The sequence below is a fragment of the Bicyclus anynana genome, chromosome 3, assembly GCF_947172395.1.
Source record: "Bicyclus anynana chromosome 3, ilBicAnyn1.1, whole genome shotgun sequence".
In the NCBI taxonomy this organism is placed as follows: Eukaryota; Metazoa; Arthropoda; class Insecta; order Lepidoptera; family Nymphalidae; genus Bicyclus; species Bicyclus anynana.
The window spans coordinates 19,412,463-19,423,210 of record NC_069085.1 but is presented as its reverse complement, the minus strand read 5'-3'; positions in this window follow the sequence as shown (position 1 = coordinate 19,423,210).

The window sequence follows — 10,748 nt, the reverse complement described above, 5'->3', positions numbered from 1 at the left end:
ATACCATTTGTAATACCAAACGTTACCGTGGGATAACGAACGCCAGCGCCATCTAGAATCTATACTTTTATTACGAATTCTGTGCATTTTGTACTTTCTGTAAATTGAAGATATTTTGAAAATTTTTGTTGGGGAGCATTATATAATCGATACTGAAGCTTTTTTTCGATTTTTTGTCTGTCTGTCCGTGTTTTTTTGTTATTCGGACATCAAGCTAAATGATTTCAAATGAAACTTGGCACGGTTTAAGACCATAATACGGATAATAAGGTTATAGGATACTTTTTATTGCGAAAATAATATAAGAATGAAAGTTTGTATGGAAAGTCCTTCATTTTTAGAGTTACAGTTTTAAAAAAGTGATACACACACGCGCACATATGTTTTCTGTGACAATATATAGCTTATAAAAAAATGTTGGCGGTTCGTGTTTTGCCGGAAGGGTGGTAACGAAACTGACTCGTGCTGGGAATCGAACCCAGGAGCTCTTTGTTGAGACCCACAGCAGTGGCTCGCGTACGACGTAGGCAGGCACGTGAGGCGTCTGCAGCGGGCGCAGATGCAGGTCGCGCGCGAAGTTCGTCGCGTCGTGATGAGAGTGGTCGCGGCGCACACAAAGGCAGAACTTGTGCGAGCGATAGTTTTTACTTTGACAAACCACAAGTTTGGTTTGTCTTCGTTAGCTTAAAACACGCTCGCCACATCTCGCTGCCAACTCCTGCGAGTCGCTTCCACCGCTCGAAGTAGGTCGCTTTACAACTTGCACATGTATGTATTCTTTACTTCAATATTCATTCACACTTTTAAAAGAGCCATGCGAATTATTCAAATGAAAAATACATTTTTCAGCTGACAAAACTCAAAAATGAAACGGATTTAGATTTAAGTACAGTCGCGCACGCTGTACGACACACGGCAAGTCAGTCGCGCACGCTGTACGGCACATGGCAAGTCAGTCGCGTACGCTGTACGACACACGGCAAGTCAGTCGCGCACGCTGTACGGCACATGGCAAGTCAGTCGCGTACGCTGTACGACACACGGCAAGTCAGTCGCGCACGCTGTACGACACACGGCAAGTCAGTCGCGCACGCTGTACGGCACATGGCAAGTCAGTCGCGCACGCTGTACGACACACGGCAAGTCAGTCACGCACGCTGTACGGCACATGGCAAGTCAGTCGCGCACGCTGTACGACACACGGCAAGTCAGTCGCGCACGCCTTGCGTTTAACGCGACATTCAAGAAGTAGGTACAAACACGAGCGCGCGCATACCATTGTTCTCTAATGCTAGTCACCCACCATCCGATAAGCCCACATGCCTCCGATAAACTGATCATTTGTTGGTCAGTATGTGCATAACATGTAACATGCGCAATGCGTATCGCTGCAGCCATGAGAGCTTATTGGATAGTGGATTGCCAGCATAACCGCGGAACCACTCTGACTGCGTCGGACTTCATGCCGAGCTGCTCGCCTGTTCGTCGAGCTGTTAGCCGAGTTGCATGTAAACGTACCGTATCAGCATGTCAAACAGACTGAGTAGTAAGAACTATTTAGTCTTAGTCTAAATATATTATGATGCTTGTATTCCAAATTCATTATCAAAACATTATATTTTATTCATCCAGTTTAATCTGCTGGTTATCTGTTTTGTCGTCAAGTGCATTTGGTTAGTTTAGTGTAGAGCTGAAATGAAAATCTTGCCTCACATACAGATACAGAGAGCTAAAGTCGTGTGGCAGGAGTGGGGGGAGGACACGTCGCATCTAATAATTTAGCTCTTGAATGGCGTTTAAGTGCCTTCGCGCGTCTACGGCTTATTTATTCTTTCCTCCCGCAGAGCCGAGCGATTGTGACCCCTAACGCGGTCGACGAGAGACCAAAACGGCGTCGACGCAGAAACTTTCGTAGGAAATTCTTACGTCTATCATGAAGTTGTATTTCGTAAATCTTTCATGTACCCAGAGAGCATGTAAGTGTCTTTTAGCCTTCGAGAAAATACTGAAAATACTGAACGCTTTCTCACAAATTTTAGGATCCTACAACATTTTCACATTTGGAAAATTGCAACGTCGTCGCAGCAGCGCCGCCGACTCTATTGCATTACTCGTGGAGATCCAGCGAGAGGCTCATTACGAGCTGCCGCCGCTTCGATTCAGTTGTTAGCCGTCGTGGGCTCGTGTACTGGGTTCGAGTCTTAGCTCGGGCTATGAAATTTTGTACAAACCTATTATATTTTATTTTTGTGAAAGTTAAAGGGTCATCTATACCTACTATAATTATAAATATCTAATGCACGTTTTTTGCTAAGAGTTTTTGTTTGGATAAGTGTAATAATATAATTTATAATCAGCGCCGGACCGAGGTAAATTTTAGAATGGAGCGAGATCCAATTATGGTGCCTTTCCTGTTTGCTTCTAACATTATATACTAGGGACGTTTGAAAAGTTCGTAGCCTAATTTATATCGGAATGTCATACATTTTTAACCGACTTCAAAAAAAAGAGGAGGTTTCTCAATTCGACCGTTCGATTTCAATTCGATTCAAGCCGTTTAAATCATAAAGATTTTAACTGGATTTTCAGATACTTCTTTCAGATACGGCTTTAATTAACACAGCACTAACTTGGTACCGCCTTCAAACTGATCAGAAGGTACCACATACGATATTATGTTTCGCTTTTAATTTAATGGAAACTTTTTTTATGATTTTAAGGTTGGTTGTTTTTTTGCGCTTGGGTAAAATGCCCAGCCATAGTCACAGACAGAAGCCCTATTACAAACCCCCGGCCGAAGGATCCGATCTTAATGAAACAAAGCCTATATGTTGCTTAATCTATTGGTGAAAACCGCATCAAAATCCGTTCAGTAGAACCAGAGAATAGCGCGAACATACAGACAGAAGGACAGACAGAAGACAGGCAGACAGACAGACAGACAAGAAAATGAAAAAAAATGTTTTCGTATTCAATTGCTCATTTCTAATTGCCCTAACTTGATTTTAGTTAAATTTGGGAAAAGTACGGACACTCGATTTCTACTCTTTTATTATAGTAATAGATAGATAGATAGATAGATAGATTGACTTTTAGGAAGATAGCTGACACTATTGGCATCTCAACAGCAATTGGCAAACATCACATAATCGCCTTGGCTTCTTTGAGTTGAACAAATACGCGATCGACTGACGAATTTTCGCAACTGCTTGGAGTTGTTTGAGGCAGATACTTTTTTGTATGTTTTGTGACCATGGTTAAAACCTGAGTATATTACTTTACTCCAGAAACAAAAGTACAGTCTAAAAAGTGGACAAGACCAGGATCCAATGTTCCAAAAAGGCAGAAGCGGTTTTGCGTGTTGGAAAAGTAGTGGCCTTAGTTTTTTGAGATGTAATTACGGGATGTAATTACGGTGGATTACTAAGAAAAGGCGTAAATATAAACTCTGCTTAATAGTGAAATCTGCTGCGATGTTTCAGAGGACAAATTAAAGAAAAATGGCCATGGTCATTGAGAAGAAAAGTTTTGTTTCATCAGGATAATTTGCGAGTTTCTGCTATGCTTTTAACAAACGTGTGAAACGTTTGTTAAAAGCATAGCAGAAATTCATCAGTATAATTTAGGATTCTTACCTTACCACCACATTCATATGATCAAGTCTCGTCTCCATCAGACTTTTATCTATTTCCGAAGCTAGAAAAAGCATTTATCGAGTTCTAAATTTTTATGAAAGTGGTCTATGCATTTCCTACGAGTTTAAAGAAAAAAAATAGCTGGTATAGAAAAGTTTCCAGGCCAACAAAATAAGTGTATTGAGCTCTAAATAAAGTAAAAAAATAAATTAACTAAAAAATTATAGCTTTGTAGTTTCCTGGTTTACTTAGGCTACAAACTTATGGAAGAGCCATAGATTTTGACCATACTTAGACCAATTGAAAATCAGGCACAATACCGTCTCTCGATCACGTAGTGCCCGGGTGCAATCATCACCCTAGCGCCCCCTAGTACCTATAGAACCCGCGCGGCGAGTGGCGTTTGGGCGCCCCTGAGATCGCGACATCCGGGTGTAACGCACCCCCTGCACTATAGGTAAAGACTCTCTAGCTCACGTAGCGCCCGGGTGCAATCATCACCCTAGCGCCCTCTATTTCCTGTATATACCCGGGTTAAAATCAACGCACTCCCTGCACCATAGGTAAAGAAAGACGCCTCTATTAGAAGTAAATTCGCGCACGTCGCGTTTATCTCTTCGCTTTAAATATAGACGATCGAAAAGAAATAAATTTCTTTTCGATCTTGTCTTTACCATTTCGGCGCCCCCTAGGATTTGGCGCCTGGAGCGACCGCTCCGTTCGCCGTATGGACGGTCCGGCCCTGTTTATAATGATCAATAGAGCTAGCAGAGCAAGCCGTCCAATAAGTCATAATTGTGTGAAATAATGAGTGCACGCTCACTGCGGATACGATACACTGTCTGTACGAGTATATCGCGCCGACATCTCAGTGCGCGCTCACTGCGGATACGATACACTGTCTGTACGAGTATATCGCGCCGACATCTCAGTGCGCGCTCACTGCGGATACGATACACTGTCTGTACGAGTATATCGCGCCGACATCTCAGTGCGCGCTCACTGCGGATACGATACACTGTCTGTACGAGTATATCGCGCCGACATCTCAGTGCGCGCTCACTGCGGATACGATACACTGTCTGTACGAGTATATCGCGCCGACATCTCAGTGCGCGCTCACTGCGGATACGATACACTGTCTGTACGAGTATATCGCGCCGACATCTCAGTGCGCGCTCACTGCGGATACGATACACTGTCTGTACGAGTATATCGCGCCGACATCTCAGTGCGCGCTCACTGCGGATACGATACACTGTCTGTACGAGTATATCGCGCCGACATCTCAGTGCGCGCTCACTGCGGATACGATACACTGTCTGTACGAGTATATCGCGCCGACATCTCAGTGCGCGCTCACTGCGGATACGATACACTGTCTGTACGAGTATATCGCGCCGACATCTCAGTGCGCGCTCACTGCGGATACGATACACTGTCTGTACGAGTATATCGCGCCGACATCTCAGTGCGCGCTCACTGCGGATACGATACACTGTCTGTACGAGTATATCGCGCCGATATCTCAGCAGTTCGCGGTAAAGGGAACGGACTCACGCCGAGAGGTCATGGGTTCGATTCCCGCCTGCTGGACTATTAATGTGCCCACTCTCAACACACTCTTTCCGACTAATTGTGGGGGTCCATACATCCGCATCTGAAGTATCGGACGCGTAGCATCAAATGGATCGGTATTCTTTATCTTTATATATTTTGCTACCGCACGTTAATGACTAGGTATTATAATTTGTAATTTGTAAATTTGTAATGTGTGATGTGTGATGTGTACGTTATTAATAATATTAAATATCGATGAATTTATTTAAGTCATATATCTACGTACGCCTTTTACAAAAATGTACAAGTATCCACGTTCATGTTTGCTACTCGTTTTTGTGAAGGCTTCATTGTAAATTGCTAATCAGTTCGAATAGATCAGAAATTATTATTTATTAAATTCCCCATGCTCCGTGCTCCGTGCTCCGTGCTCCGTGCTCCGTGCTCCGTGCTCCGTGCTGCTCTATTGTTTATGCACGCGAGTCCCCTCGTGTGTATTTGTGTCTGCAATAACTTACACAATACCCTCCTCGTGAATAGGTCAGATTATTATCGCTTATCTACTTATGTCCTTCGTCCCGGGTTTTGTAATATAAATATGTAGCTACGATATTTTCTTTTATTATTAAATAATAGATAATACTTTAATACGTACTTACGTTGTAGTAAATAGATTAAATACCTACCTACCCATTCCACTGTCTCGACAGAAGTAAGGTTGCATGATCCGAAGAGAGTACACCGTCAACCATTTGCATTCTGGTAAGTTAAGTTGTAACGTCGGCGTCCACATATCCGCGTCGTAAGTATCGGACGCATCGTATTTAATACGTTTTTACTACCCGTCCACAGTGTCCGCGGCGATCAGATTTTCGAAGTGAGAGCTTGCGTAGTGTACTGATAGACCAGATGCTGTGAGGAGTTAAGTTTGCATAATATAAGGACTGTGTTCCGTAAAAGACCTTGCTGCAGACACTGACCTGAATCTTTTTGAAACTTCCTCAAGGTTGGTTATATATGATACTTTATTTTTATTGTGTTCCAGTACGGAACAGACTGCAATCTGTTGTTGTTTCTGAAGTTCATGTCTCGAAAATTAAAATAGAAAGGGGTAAAATACGTTAATTCTTTGTTATGTATCTTTTTGTCTGACATTATAGGTAGGGTGGTAACTAACCACGGCCGAAGCCTCCCACCAGCCGTGATACTTCCTACGTACGTACCTTCACACGTAGGCGTAATTATAGTGCAGTGAATATTTACACCAACGCCGACATGTACAAGTAGTGGTATTAGCTAAGCGGTGGTTTCCTCTCGCGGAGTCATAACTAACAGTCGGTGGAGGCTGGCGTCGAAGCTCATAATGAGCTAAGTTGCTCGCTCGAGAGTTGCGGGGGGCGGGGGCGGGGCTGGTCTCGCTACTCGCAACGGATTCTTTTACTTGCACTAATGGCGGAACTTGACTGTACTGCGTTTCACCAGTAAAACTTTTTTACAAATCGATGAATATCGATAAACCCATTTACTATATTAGTTGCACGAAATTTAATAAAACAACACACACATAAATAAATAAATAAATATACTTAAACAATACACATCACTATCTAGCCCCAAAGTAAGCATACAGAGTAGCTTGTGTTATGGGTGCTAAGATAGTTGATATTATAATATTCATATACATTTATATACTACATATAAATACTTATATAATGTATAAATACACACAGACACTGGAAAACACTCATGCTCATCACACATTATTTTCCAGTTGTGGGAATCGAACCCACGGCCGTGGAAGCAGAAAGCAGGGTCACTACCCACTGCGCCACGCGGTCGTCATCAACATCGAAGGTTATGTGATAAGCGTTACAAAGCTGGTGGTCCATTTCCCACTGCGGTAGGGCCAAGAAATTTTCGATAAAAAAGTTAAGCGATACGGGGAAGCGTTAATTTTGTGCACCTGTGGTGTATGAGCATGGAGTGTCAACTGTCAACTGTCAGGTCGTTTCTGAGCCGCGCTCCAGCGAACAGTACAGCGTACATCTGAGCAGCTATCAGTTCCACGAGGCCGACTGAACGGATCGTGGATTAATGCGGAAGCTGAGAATGAATATGTATACGCTGCTCCTCGGCCGGCGCTGATTTATGTATGTATGTCTGTCACTTGCAAATACAGCGGCGGCGGCGCGCTCTCGGCGGAGCCTGGAAGACACTACTTACATCTGAATCCCTGCTTCACATCGGTACCGGCCGACTATTTTGTATTCATTACGCGCTACGCACTCGAGCTTCGCGAGGAGAGTGGGACGGACTCGGCGATGTATACCGAGGAGTGATGAAATTTACTCGGTCACGGAAAGCAACCATGCGATCGGTAGCGGGTCACTAAGCGTGTGCAAGATCTGATCGAAGTAACGGCTCCCTAAGGAGAATCTATTGCTCACAGTTACATCTCCAATTGACAAATGGATACGATGAAATAGATTCGGTGCGGCCGAGGGAGGCGGCCTCTGGTTTGTTTCTGTAACGAACGAGCTGACAGCGACGCGGGTGTGCTGACGTCACCGCGCGGCTCGCACACTGCAGTGTGCGCAGTGTGTGCAGTGTGTGCAGTGTGTGCAGTGTGTGCAGTGTGTGCAGTGTGTGCAGTACGACACGACACGTGGCTGCGGCTGATATTGAGTTATCAGGCGAATCACAAACTTGGAGTTGACTGTTACCCAGGGCCGGACCGTCCATACGGCGAAAGGAGCGGTCGCTCCAGGCGCCAAATCCTAGGGGGCGCCGAAATGGTAAAGACAAGATCGAAAAGAAATTTATGTGATGAATTTACGTGCGCGAAAGGCGCCATAATTGGATCTCGCTCCATTCTAAAATTTACCTCGGTCCGGCGCTGCTGTTACCGGTACGTTAAGTTGCTTTTCAACCGACGAAAAACAACAAGTAGGTGTTCATTCGACGTGTTTTTTTTTTATTCTTTACCTACAAGTTAGCCCTTGAGTGCAATCTCACCTGATGGTAAGTGATGATTAAATCTAAGATGTTAGGAGTGGGATGACAATCTACACCCCTTTCGGTTTCTACACAACATCTTACTGGAACGCTAAATTGCTTGGCGGTACGTCTTTGTAGGTAGGGTGGTAACTAGCCACGGCCGAAGCCTCCCACCAGCCAGACCTAGACCAATTAAGAAAACCTCAATCGGTCCAGCCGGAGATCGAACCCAGGACCTCCACCTTGTAAATCCACCGCACATACCACTGCGCCCTGGAGGTCGTCAAAAAAAGATTGAGAAAATAGGGGTGATATATTCATCACCAGCCGACGCCTCACAGTTTACCCGTAGTTTGCGTTTCCGTGTGTATACGAGGCGCAAATAGCGAGGCTAGTAATAAAGAATTATCAAAATTGAATCAGTAGTAGGTTTAGTGGTCCAGAAACTATCCCCTACATACGGCTAGAAAAGTATAGTACGACTTTTCTAGAAGTAATTCAAGCCATTTTCGAGTCCCTGTAACTACGTTGTGTATGAAATCAGAAGCGTAAATTTTGAGTCCCCAAGCAGGCATTATAATATAGACACGGTTCATTTCAAACTAGCGGACGCCCGCGACTTTGTCCGCGTGGAAATCTATGTAAACTTTCTAGCCCTATTTCACCACTTTAGAGTTTGAATTTTAAAATTTTTTGAATCTATACTAATATTATAAAGAGGTAAAGTTTGTTAGTTTGTAACATTCTTTAAATGGGGTAATCATCGGAACTACCGGTCCGATTTCAAAAACATTTCAAACACTCGCAAATAACGTAGCTTTCTATTGGTAAAACAATTTTCCAAATTGGTCCAGTAGATCCAGAAATTACCTCCTACAACCACACAAAATTTATCTCTTTATATTATTAGCATAGAAGTCTCTATTTCCCTTGGTTATCGCCGTCTCTCGAAGGGCTGGACCGATTTTGCTAAGCCTAGGAGTAAGATAGAAAAGTTATAGAGTATGGTAGGGTAAGGGTAGGGAAGCGTAGGGGTAGTGTAGGGGTAGGGTAGGGGTAGGGCCGGGGTAGGTAGGGGTAGGGTAGGGGTATAGGTAGAGGTAGGGTAGGGGTAGGGTAGAGGTACGGGTAGGATAGGGAAGTGGTAGGGTAGGGGTAGGATAGGCGTGAGATAGGGGTACGGGTGGGATAGGAGTAGGAAAAGGATAGGGTACGGGGAGGGTAGGGGTAGGATAGGGATAAGGTGTAGGTAAGGTAGGGGTAGGGTAGGAGTAGGGTGGGGGTAGGGTAGGGGTAGGGTAGAGGTAGGGGTTGGGTGAGGTAGGGTTGGGGTAGTGGTAGGATAGGGGTAGGGTAGGATAGGGGTAGGGAAGGGTAGGGGTAGTAGTAAAGTTGACATCGAATTTTACGCGGACGAAGTCGCGGGCGTCCGCTAGTCCTATTATATTTCGTATTTTTCTTATTATTTTATTTTCGCAAAAAAAAGTATCCTTTAACCTGCTCCGTATTATGGTCTTAAACCGTGCCAAGTTTCATTTGAATTAATTCAGTAGTTTAAACGTGATGCCCGAATAACAAAAAAACACGGACAGACAGACAGACAAAAATCGAAAAAAATGTAGTAATTTCCACAATCAGTTATTCTACCATAAAAAGTTGTGAGTTACATGGATATGTAACACCAAGTCGATAACTTTATTCTGTCCGTAATTATCTTCTGTTTCAAGTTATTACGTAATTAGCTAACCTAACAACATCTTATAGTGACCATATCAATATTAGAAATCTTTTATATTTTAAATGAGCAATGTTATTGAATATAATATGTATTAATCGTAACATACGGGTAGTACCGAGTGTACTCATGCGATGGCCTAGGTGACGATGTTCAAATGAACATCTCACCTGACGCAGCTAGCGGGCATGGCAACAGCAAGTGGGTACAGGTTGACTACTCTTGTACCTTGTATTCGCACATGTATATGTACACCCAAGCGGATTACTTAACACGAGTACAAGATACCGCACACACACGCACACACACGGACATACACATACACTCGCAAAATGTTGTTTTGGTTTTGGTTTTAATAAGGTATACCTACCCACTTTGATTAATTTTATACATTTTGATAATGGAAGAGTGGAGCCTTTTGTCTCAGGAATTTACAACTTTTAAAAGAATAAGAATAAAATTCTTTATTTGAAAAAACTCATTACACAAATTACAATGACGTCCTGACCCTTACACTAGGTAAGTCCGTGTCTTAAGGGCCAGTGACTTCCCTTAGGTACATAATACATATGCATAGGTACATAATACATATGCATAGGTATATAATACATATGCATAGGTACATTATACATATGCACAGGTACATAATACATATTACATATGCATTGGTATATAATACATATGCACAGGTACATAATACATATGCATAGGTATATAATACATATGCATAGGTACATTATACATATGCACAGGTACATAATACATATTACATATGCATTGGTATATAATACATATGCATAGGTACATAATACATATGCACA